Source organism: Lycorma delicatula, chromosome 3 (genome assembly GCF_047948215.1).
Source record: "Lycorma delicatula isolate Av1 chromosome 3, ASM4794821v1, whole genome shotgun sequence".
In the NCBI taxonomy this organism is placed as follows: domain Eukaryota; kingdom Metazoa; phylum Arthropoda; class Insecta; order Hemiptera; family Fulgoridae; genus Lycorma; species Lycorma delicatula.
In genome coordinates this window covers 111,148,596-111,161,733 of record NC_134457.1, presented here as the reverse complement: position 1 = coordinate 111,161,733, position 13,138 = coordinate 111,148,596, and the positions used below count along the sequence as shown (strand labels likewise).

At 26.3% G+C, this 13,138-nt stretch overlaps 1 protein-coding gene across 9 annotated transcripts in view; it reads right to left on the bottom strand.

Moving 5' to 3' along the window:
- CaMKII (Calcium/calmodulin-dependent protein kinase II) overlaps nt 1-13,138 on the bottom strand; it is a 724,082-nt gene that overhangs the window by 472,382 nt on the left and 238,562 nt on the right. The window lies entirely within an intron of this gene.

The window sequence follows — 13,138 nt, the reverse complement described above, 5'->3', positions numbered from 1 at the left end:
TTTATCTGTATTTTTTGTTGTAACATTTTCTATGTTTCATAGATTTTTTAATAAATATAGGTTTAGAAATACATATATATATATATATATATATATATCTTCAAAATATATCAATTTTAATTAAATACAAAAAAATAAGTAAAAGAATTGCTTATATTTAAATATTCAAATATATGACTAGAAATAACAACTGTGGTATTTTAATATTTGAGATCGGAATGGTAGTATTCAAACTTGAAAATATTTGTATTCGTACCATCGATAATATTAATACTAATTGCAATCTAAGCTATGTATTTATTTAAAATATATAAAGGTTTTTCCAATCCATGTAGATCAAAATACTTTCTTTTTCTTTGTTCGCTCTCTCAAGAGCGAATTTAAGAAACCAAATTTTTAATTTACTTAAGAAACCAATACAAATAATGATAAAAAAGATAATATTTATTGATAAGTTTTCAATTTTTTTTTCTTATTAATGAAGCAGTTTTTTACTACTATCCTTGCTCATAAAATATAAAACAAACTTTTAAGCAAATAGCAATTGAAATAACTTTTGTAAAAATGATTATTTTTGCCGAGAATTGTTATACAAACTAAACAAAACATTTTAGAGTAGCTGAAATTTTATGTAACTTTTTGGGGGATTTTTTATTTTATTCGCGAGTTCTTTTGTTACAAATAACTGTATGCGGTTCATAATGAGAAAGAACGTCGAGTATTAAGATAAATCTTTATTTCAAAAATGTTCTTGATGCTCAATAATAATTAAAAAGTTTTCGACATAAATTTCTTCATAGTTTTAATATATTCAGCAAGCTTTTCCCCCTTGTTTAACCTCCGGGACCACCGTTAGGTATTCCTTCAGAGGATGAGACGAATGATTTGTAGCGTGTGTGCAAAAATATTCAGCAAGGTTGGAGGAAATTAACTTTACCTAACAAATTTTAATAAACTTAACATAAAAATTTTAAATTTTAATTAACATAACATAAAATAAATTTTGAAAAATATATTTTATCGTAATTGAAATTAGTGAGCTGACCCCATATATGATAACTAGTTAAAAAAATTCCACAGGATGATAAAATGTAGCGGTGGAATTACGAGTAATAAATCTTTTCAACTTTTCTCAGTAACTGTTGTAAAACTTTTTTTTTCAGTAAAGTAATAAAATTAATACCGTAAGAAAATCAATATAGGCAATAGAGATCAATCTTTTAATTTCATTAGAGAATTTTTCTACAAAGAATTTTGTGAAAGTAATATTATCTAATGACTTACAAACTGTTTGTTTTTCATCATGATATTGAATATTTATGTGTCCTGGTGCATGTTTCTGTGCCATGTCTATCTCCATTATTTTATTCCTTCTATTTCCGACTAAATTTTGATGTTCCTCATAGCTTTTATTTTCTTTTATATCGTTTATAATTTTTATTTTTTACCGTCCTCTCTTTACACTTTCTATTGATCTTTCTAGCATTGTTTTAATTAATCCTTCTTTCGTAATATGTCACAGCCTATTGACAGATTCTGGCTTCCCACTCTGATTCGTTCTGATTTAGTTTCTTATTCACTCTCATCATTACTTCATTTTTCATCCGCCGGCCCTATTAATTTTCCCGATTTCTATGATGCTTATTAAAAATGTCTACAGCCTTTTCTTTATCCCTTTTCCTTAGTGCCCATTCGTCACTACCACACAGAAGTATATTTCATACAAAATTGACTTTTAAACTTGTAGACTGACTACAATTCCCTTCTTATCTTGTTACAGAATAATTATTTACTTTATCGATGTATTCCTTGTCTGTCGATACTCTGGTTTTTTATTTCCTTTTCAGTTTTTCAATCTTTTTTTAACGACTTTTTAAATAAACACTTGTAATGTTTTAATTATTCAAATTTTTCTTCTATTGCGTAAATTTCCATTAGGTTATTGACTACTACCCTTATTATTTTTATCTACGTAACAATAATTTCTGTACCACAACTTATTATTTCTTCGAAATATTATTTTTTATGATTCGTAATATTAAATAAATTTATAAGTAATATAACTAGTACTTAATCTATTTCTTATGACAAAAAATTATTTGTTGTAATATTCACCACCCACTTCTTTTTATTTATTGATCTAATTAGATACAAAATTAACAAAAAAAAACGAATAATTTGATTTTATTACATATTCATTTTTTAAACGATATATACAATTATGATGTTAAAAAATACCTAACAATTTGATCAGATTAAACATAATACTAACAATTCAATAAAATGATAGTAATTTCTCCTAGACAATAGAAGAAATTAAATTTAAAAAAATTATTTTTGGATTACCTTCTTTTTTAAAAGGAACTATTTTGGGAAGCCTTTTCTCGTTTTTAAACAATTTAGAGCGGTAAGGTAGTATAATTTAAGAATATTGAGACTTGTACAAAAGTATTTTAAACTGATGTCATTCGACAAATCAACTCCTACTTAAATATAAATTTATGTAATCATTCTCATTCAAAAACGATCCATATACATGCTCAACATAACAACGTATTACAAAGTTCTCAACGCTTGCAAAATGTAGTATTGGGTAAACCATGGCAAATTGTAGGTAAGCATTCTTACCACAAACATTTAAAACGGGTAAAACATATTACTGTATATAATGAAGCTATTTAACATACCCAAAAAAAAAATTATTATTTATTGTATCGATTTACAGGTACACAAAAGGTTTTTCCTTCTTTAAATATAATATACAGAAAAAACGTACAAAATTGAAAATTTTTATTATTAAATTTAATTACATCAAACTGATCTTTTTCATTAGAATTTAAGAATTAAAAATACATCTTAATTACTTTCAAAAATTGTGTACATATATTCCTGCATTAAAAACTACAAATGGTATTTTTAACAAATAACTGGTTTTATTTTTAATGTTTTAAACAGATTTTAGGTTAAAAAACAATTTACATCCGGAGTAACTGTGCAAGGTAAAAGATAAAGATGCTACGATTTGCTGATGATATAGTAATTCTAGCTTAGATTAAAAAAGAATTAGAAGAAACAATGAACGGGATGGATGAAGTTCTATGCAAGAACTATAGCGCGAAAATAAATAAGAAAAAAACGAAAGTAGTGAAATAAAGTAGATGGACCACCGAATGTAAAAACAGGACGAGAAAACACTATGGAGGAAGAAGAATTTTGTTATATGGGAAGTAGAATTATTAAAAATGGACGAAGCAGGGGCGATATAAAATGCAGAATAGCTCAGGCAAAACGAGCTTTCAATTAGAAATAATTAAATAATTTGCTTACATCAAAAATTAATTTAAATGTCAGGAAAACGTTTTTGAAAGTATATGTTTGGAGAATAGCTTTATAGGAAGTGAAACTAGGAGGATCAAAGTACCTGAGAAGAAAAAAATTAGAAGCTTTTGAAATGTAGTGCGATAGGAGAATTTTAAAAACCAGATGGATGGATAAATTAACACATGAAGAGTTTTGCGGCAAATTGAAGAAGAAAGAAGCATTTGGCAAAATCTAGCTAAAAGAAAAGACAGACTTATAAGTCACATCTTACGGCATCCTGGAATAGTCGGGTTTGAAATTGGAGGAACAGGTAAATGGGAAAAATTGTTCAGGTAGACAACGTTTGGAATACGGAAACAAATTGTAAGGGACGTAGGATGTAGGGAGTATACTGAAATGAAACGTCTAGCACTAGATAGGAAAGCTTAAAGAGCTGCAACCAACCAGTCAATGAGTGAAGACAAAAAAAACGATTTTTTTACACACGTTTTAAATCTGTATTTTTCAACAAACATAAAATCATACTACCTGGTTTTTAATATCGAAATCTTCAGTAATATTAAAAAAAAAAAAACATTAAAAAAATAACCGCTGGTTTACTTCTTTTTCACAAAAAGCTTTATGTTTTATTTGAAATTGACAACATAAGCTATTTAATTTAATAATTATAATAATTAACATTTAAAACAAATCCTAAAACATTTACAAATTTGTACTGCAAAGAAACGTTTTTGTTTTAGTTATTTTTTCATGATTCTACAAATATCTTAATATGAAAGTTGAGGAAGATGAAACTTTAAGTGAAAAAGTACAACACTCATTTCTCGACTCGAATCGTAGGCAAGTTGATCTAAAAGAATATAAACCACTACACGTGTAAATAATAACGTACTTTAAATTTCTTGATGCCTAAAAATAATTCGCATAGTTAAAAATGGAACATAGTAATCTGGAATGTCTTTCGTCACCTGCTCTGTTTATACTGGCAAAAGTATTAACATCTTGATGTCTAGACAGGCAGGAAGTCGAAAAAGAAGGGAATCATAGTTTTTGATACTATTACAACTATGAAGACTAACTTTCTTGGAGTGAAGATGTCGAGCGATTCCATGGTAAGATCTTCCTTTGTCAATAAGTGTTGTTATTAACAACACTTCTCTTTTTTCTTTTTTCAAGTTAATAACAGGAGAATGTTTTGCTCGATTAAAATACTGTTATTAAAAAAAGTTCTGGATAAAACTAAAGCAAAGAAAGAGTTTTTTTCTACATTTTATTATGAATGAAGTGTAATGATTATTAAATTAAAAACCGATAGTAAATCTTTATACATTCAACTTTAATTTATTTTATGATCAATAATTATCGCCGATTAAATATTACAGTGAAAAAAAAGATCATTAAGACTTAAATAAACTGAAGAGAAAATTTTACGACGCTTTAGTAAATATATTACAAAACTGTGTCGGTTTTTTCCCTTAAACATGAGCTTTATTGTAATGTAGATTTAGCGACAGTAAATTTAGAGCTTGGCCCGGTGATTAGAAAAAGAATCGAGAATATATCCTCTACAACTAGATAAAAGAGATGACCGACCGGAAGCAACATCGCCATCCAAAAACTACGGTCTTTTTTCTCTTTTCCTTTATTTAACGTAAGATGAATGAATGTAGAAAACATAATGGATGAACAAACATTCTAAAATATCTGGTTTCAGTATTAAATAGAAAAAAACGAGCATATATTTATGTTGTATTCAGATAAAGAGCGAGATAAATTCATTAATTTAAAAAACAAATTTACATAATATATTCAAATAAATTACTTCATATGCATCTAAATAAACGTAAAATTTGTAATATTAACAAATTTGTAAAGAAACTTTTATATCGTTTTAATTAAACTTTTATATCGTTTAAAGCTCTGAAATCGTTAATATAAAAAAAAGCTATTCAGATAACAAGAGGAACAATCTCTATTTGTAGATAAAAACTCATTTAGTTATGTTTTTAAAATGAAATCAATATTTACAACTGATAAAAGTCATCGGAAGCAACAAGCATAGTAATAGTGATAGTGCTCTACCAATTAAATTTAATTAATATCGTTCTATCTAAGCTATAGACTAGATATTGCAATATCTAATTGTGCTTGAAAATTCCCAATTTCATTTATTAATTTTAAAAAATCTATATGATAACACTGGCTCATGAATAACTGATATCTTAAGTGCGCAATATCAAAAAATGAGGGGAAAAATAAATAAATAGTAAAAATAATACCTACGGTAGTAATAATAATAAATAATTATGCTACATCTAGATTAAAAAAAAAAACATTTAAGGGAAAAAACCTTAAATAAAAGTAAAAAAATACGTTACGTATGGATAAATAAAAAATATAATTTAACTGAAACGGTTGAAAAGATATGCTAAGGATGATCAATCGAAAACAAAATTTTATTCTACAAACCTTTGATGAAAAAATAATCACTGAATCATTTTCAGTATATTTGATCTGTCAGATATAATAAACTTAATGTAGCAAAACATAAGCACATTGATTCAGAAAACTGATGTTGTAAATGAAAGACAAATTAATACATATATATATATATATATATATATATATATATATATATATATATATATATATGTATATATAGGGTGAATGTATGAGCAGCACGCGTGAACCCACACTTACCAATCTTTTATCAAAAAATTAAAAATTGATGTAGCAAACAAGTAACTGAATACAATAACTACTGCCGTAAAAGAAAAATGACCATTCATCTATTATTGGGACGGTATATTTTTCACATACGTCACAAAGTAGTTAACTAGCATTTCAGTAATACAATACCAGAATTTCATTCTAAACACTCCGAACAAATTAATATCACATTTCACATCCTTTGTTTGTTTAGTAATATAGATAAATTGCTCCGTGAAATGAACTAAATATCTCGTGTGTCTTGTTTGATTAATACAAAAGTTAAATCATAAAATTAATCACTTTTCTTAGATTTTTTTCAGCATTCAAAACTAATTTATTATTTGTAAATTTTTATATCATCTGAAAAGAAAAAGCTTATTTGACTAATATTTTTAATCAATTATTTCCACAAAAATGGAAAAATAAAATGTTTATTTTTCTATCCTTTTTTACAATATATACCCTTCATGATAAGTCAATATTTCAGCGAAATAATACTATATTGAGTTGTATCAGAGTACATTGAATTAGAAGAAAAAAGGAATAAATAAGCATTTGCTTTATAATATACATTTCCATCTTTCTTAGGACTGTACGTATCACATAAACCTATAAAAGAATTATACATTTTCATATGAGGTCCTTTTTGAGCTAAAGGTGTAGTAAGTATTCTTTATACTACTGATGTTCACTAATCAGCCGATCTCTGTAATGAAAAGAATGGTGTTATTTATACGGTTAAATGTAACCTGAATTTCACTGGATTTATTATTTTGTCGTACAAGCGTACATACGAACTTGTGAAGAATCTAACGGGAAACCTCCACACTTTACCCATCAAACTTAGCACGGATTGGTTGTTATTCATGAGTATAGCTAACACATTTTCTGCAATAAGACTAGAATATTCTACATCTAAAAAATTTTAACAATTATAAATATTTTAACTCAAAATTATGAAAATATTTGGCATTAGTTAGCAGTAAATTCTTAGCTATAGATATGGGGAGTCATATTTTCCACAAAACAATGCGCTTAAAATGTATGATTTCACACAACAGACATGTTTTTCTACAAATATAAAAAGCTTTACAGTTTCCTAATGCTATAAGGTGACACTACACAATAGTCACGCAAATCAAATAAATTTATATTGTTGTCCATTATGATACGTTCAGAATAGGAAATAATGCTAATAAAACATTCATTGCGTACGTACTTTAATTTCTGTAAATTTATTATTAATTAATTAAATACAAATTAATTAATATTAATTAAATATTTTTATTAATTTTAATAAAATTAAAATTAATAAAAAAAATAGGAATCTAGATCCTGATAACGGTTCGGGCTGCACGCTCAGATCCAGGAGGAGCTGAACTGTGGTAGAGTACATGATTACAGACATCATCAAGGGTAAGCTGCGGATGGGTAGTGGGTGACGGCCAGTCTGCGGGAGTGGGCAGGGAGGGCCCACCCGGGCGTCGCCTGCCGATGACTCCCGGTGAACGTCGCATCCAGCTACTCAGAAGTCGTCAGTACGTTATCCCGCATCCGTCATATAGGAACCGTGTTCATGCCTCGCGGTCAGGTCTATTTCCTATGGGAAAAAGGGGAAGTTTTTTCAGTCTGTGAGAGCCCGACACTACAGTTTGTTGCGGGCGGACGTTGGCTGGCAGAGATTTATCCTCCTCCTACGAGAAACGAAAAAAAAATTTATTTTAACCATAAAAAAGGCAAAGTTAATTAAAAACATTGTTACCGATTCCGGTATTGAAGTGGTAGCGCTTTATTTTTCATCCAGAGATTGCAGGTTCAAGTGCCGGTCAAGCAGAGTATTCTTAAACATATTATAAAATCATCCATCACAGTAATTCTTAGAGGGAGGTCAACTTGTTTCTGTTTGAATTAATAAATAAATGAATTTTAAACCTATCTATCATTGAAAGTATCTGATTTCAACAATTTTCATTCTATTGATAAAAAAATGTGTAGTTATAAAAATTACGATAGGTTTATTCACGTCTCATCGTTGCTAAAGTAATTTATTTCAAACGACTTTTTAAAACTACTAGTAAACGTTGACAACTAATGAAAAAGGATTCGTAGAACCATAATTTTCTAACGTCCTCAATGTAAATATCGAATCAATTAAATTACACTATTTCTTTAACGAAAAATTAAAATACATTTTATCACGGAAAACTTAACCGTTCACTTACAATAATTTAAGAAACATGAAAATATTTTATATTGTTCGATTTCCTATTATTTCAAAACAAAAAAAGTATAAATAATAAAGTAAAATATACTGAAGAGGAAAAGTAATAAAATAAAACGGATTAGTCTGTATCGATATCTAGATGGTTACCGGGCGGTATATTTAAGTTTTCAAGAGGTGGCATTAATCAGAAGATGGGTAAACTACTAACAGGAGATAACAGTCGCTATATCTCTCTAGAGGGAGCTCACTTCTTCATCCTTCAATAAAGTTTCTAAAGCATTGTCTTCAACAACCGCCTGTTTTGACGAAGTTTCTGCGATACTTTTCTATTTTCATGATTTAGGTTTCCCTTATAATAAAGTTATAACATGATACGTGTACGTAATAAGTTTAGAAATGTGCAAGATAGATTGAAATAAACGCGTTATTGCTTCACTGTTATCTTAATAAACAATATAAAATTAGATAAAACTGCGAATCTCAGGACTTTACTCAATGTTAAAGAAAAATTTCAATTCAAACGACCAAGGGTAATATTTGCTAATTAAAACGGTTTATTAAAAACAAACATCCATGTTTTGAGTAAGAACAAAAAAAAAAACAATATCAGAAAAATGATTATTTTTCCTTAGTAAATATTATTAGTTTAATACTGATCGAATATAACATCTTATAATATTTTTATTCATCAAGTTAAACATAAATGTTTTTGGAATGATTTCCCTCACTGGGTAGAGGCGAAATATAATACTGCCATACCTACTATGGAATTCAGAAAAAGAAATAATTTTCTACTTTAAATATCTGTACTAATATTTCTAACTACAACCATATACATTTATAAAGCATTTGAGTACAATAGAAAAAGTAATGAAGTTACTTTTTCTGAGAGTTTTGATGCTCATTATACGTCAACTTATTGTGAAGAGAAAAATGTTACACATGAGGCCAAATATTTCTCTCATTTCCGTATTAATAGTATACTTGACTCATTTTAAAACGGAACGAGAATATTTTTACTCTTCTCTTTCCTTAAAAAGCCTGGAATGTTTTTAATTCTTTGTAATATTAAGCCAATCTTGATAATGGCTTGTATTTCATGTCAGTTCACGGTGAACCTTTCAAGTTATGGTCTCTAATATATATATGGTTTGATACCTGGATCATAAGATGATGTAAAATATTAAAAAAATAATAACCATATTTTTAGATATTTTCAAACTAAAATCAACGAAAATAAATAATAAGTATAGAACATTATTTTAATTTAAGACCTGAATACTTTTTCGTGAAAAAAGGAAAAACCTTTTTAATTTAACCTTAGCTATACTTCTTGAAATTGTTTTCAAATGCAGTATCAGAAGAAAATCTTTCCTGGTAACTATTAGAATCTTTGCTTTAAGAAAAACTGATATAGTTAACCAGAAGATTATACGTCTGATTCTGCCATTTATTTTATTATTAGTATTAAATTATACATGTTTTCATATGAATAGCGATATATTTACAAATCATTGTAAGTGTTAACAATTAACCCTTATACTCCTTAACAACTAGAAATACAGTAAAACGTAATTTTAAATACTACGAAGAGCATCCGATTTCATAATTATAAAAATTAAATTTAATATATTGGGAATAAAAATTAGCACCTTAATTTGTCATCATTCTCTCACATTAAAGAAAGTGAGTATAAATGAAGGAATAACTACTACAAATACCTATCACATATATGACAAAAAAAAAAATAGAATCAAAAAGGCTTCTTGTAAAGTTCCATTTTGTTTGTATTAATTTGCACATCTAAGCAGTAATGAACAAGAAAAAATAAATTCATAAAAAAAAATTGTAAAGCTGAGAGTGCTTAAACAAACAACGCTCCCTTTTATCAAGTCTTAATAGAAAGGAATGAAAAAAAATTAAAGGCACTTTAAAATTTTTTGAATTAAAAAGCAGTTTGATGAAGGGATAGTATACCAGACTCTTAGAAAAATCATTTACTAAGTGTGGTTTTGTTTTACAATAAATATGATATTTATCACAATAATAATATATGCATTTTAAAAACCTAGATCTAATTTAGGTTATACCACAACTTACGTAAAAATTCTGCGAATATTATATTGATAAAATAATTAGGACAATTAATAGTAGGAATTAGAAGTAATTGGGGGAAAAATATTCAGATAAACTCGTACATTTTGTAGAATAATTCAACACCTATATCGTTTCATATACTCAAAATTATTAATAAAAATTTTGCTTTTTAAAGAATAAAAGATATTCAAAGAGAAAAAAAGGGATAAAAGTAATCCTATGTTTGTATAAGGTACGATAAATAAATGAAAGATTATTGTTCAATACAGACGAAAAAAATTAGTTAACGAAGAATAAAAACAAGATAATTTTCATTAATAAAACATGATTTTTATTACAAAAAATTTATATCAATTCACACCGTGTAGTAATACAAACATAATTATTATTTTAAATTATTTTAAACTAACTGGAAATTTAATTACGAGTAAAATGGAAATGTTTATTAATATTCATAAACTAACTGAAAATATTATGTATTTTTGCTTTGTAATTGGACAAAGTGATATTAAAAATATATTATTAACCCTCTTCACGTATACAAAATTGTTTTATCACCGGAATAAACAGAAAATTAAATGAAAGTACGATCCAAATATAAAAAAAAATAATTCATTAATTACTGCACACGACTCATGTAATTATACCAACGTTAAAATAAAATTAATACTAATAGACCTACACACACTCACACACACACACACACACACACACACACACACACACACACACATATATATATATATTTTAGCCTATATACAATCGTTTTTTCTTAAAATCACAACACAACGCACATAAATATTTATTTGTATGTGATATTGAATCATTATATTGACAAATTACTTAAGATAATTTTTAATGACTTAAATTTCTTTTTAAATTGCATTTATTAAACCGATTACTACTTTTTATCTTTTCTTACACAAATGTCTTCTTAGCACTCTGAATTACGAAAACGGTTGTTTTTAGGTCAGTTTTATAACACGCTATTTTTAGAATTTTAATTATACGCCTATACCAGTTAACATATATTTAACATAATTATGTTTAACAATAAACACAATTACGTTTAATATAGAGAATGTTTCTTATATAAGTTTTCATTAAAACGTTTTAAAAATGAAAAATATGTATTTTAATTATTTATTTCGAGAAAAAAAATATTCATTCTATTAAAAATAATACAAAATGCGTTACCTAGTAATTTACAAGGTTATGTTACTTTAAAACAACCACGCTAATTAATTACGCCAACATTAAAAATGTAAGTACAGCAGTAATTGTATAAGGAACAATAATACATTTAATTCTTTACTACCTACTCATTCTAAAAATATTCCAAACTATTTTATATTATCGATTATCTGATACTTTTGTTATTCATATCACGAAAAGTGGGTGGTAGTTTTTTTTTTAATACAGTGGAAATACGCATATATATATTAAATACAAATAATTCATATAAAATAGTTATTTATGAATAAAAAAATTATAAAATTATTTCTAATTAACAAACAAAAGAACGTAGTTACTACAAATTTTCCAAACAATTGATAAAACCATTTATAAATCAAATGTGACTGTTATAACATGGTCAAGTTATCAGTTAAAATTGATATAAAAACCATATTTTTTAACTTATAAACAATATAATAATATACACCATTTAAATTGTAAAATTACACTGAACGAAAATTAGTTATTTTCGTGATTTATGTGTTCTTTCATCTTTCAATCGATATGAATTGATGAATTAAGGTAATTACATCGAAATATTTTTTACGTGTGAGTGAGCACGCATGTTTGTTTGTAAATGCAAACAAATACTCTTCCGATATTAAAATTATGATTGTTATAGTTCGAGAATCTTTAATATAAAAAGAGTGAAATCTGTTAAATTCTACTCAAGGCAAAATAAACTACATAATTACATGGTAAGCAAATTGGGTGTACAGTTTTATCAAGTTAATAAAATTATGATCTCGATTTTTTAATTTATCACATTTTCATAATTATTTTTTTTTTACTTTCTAACTAACAATCTTATGTTTGTAAGAAAAATATAATTTTATATTAACATACCTTAAAAGTAAGCTGTATATTATTATTAATATTATTATTATTATATTATTATTATTATTATTATTATTATTATTATTATTATTATTATTATTATTATTATTATTATTATTATTATTATTATTATTATTATTATTATTATTATTATTATTATTATTCATGTTGTTATATTCTTATTACTCATTAATAAGAACCAACATTCTAATAATAAGATAGGCTATCTGCAAAAATAAAAGAAATTGATTTCTTCTTACTATAAGCGAAGAAATATAGAACATCACGAAAATTATGTACAGGAATATTTGTTAAAATAAAAAGAATTGTTGAAACATGATCTACTCAAAATATTAAAAATTTAGAATAATTCATTAATTTTGGAACGCCGTATCCATTTCAAATAATTTCGGTAAATGTGAAAGTAAAAAGGATATCTTGCGTATTTATCATTAAATCTGTTATTGGAATATCTTAAAACCAACAACTGTAAAAAAAGTTAGCATACATCTTATTCTACGAATAATGAAATACCGCCAACATTTTTAGCACAATCAGGTGATAACACTTCTAGGTTACATGATTAGTCCAAATAAATAATTAAAATATTCTATTTTATAATGACTAGTACTATCAATTATCTTTTTTTTTAACTATTGAACTGCTTGGTGCGAGGTTTATCGTTTTTCTTACCATATGAAAGGTACGTGC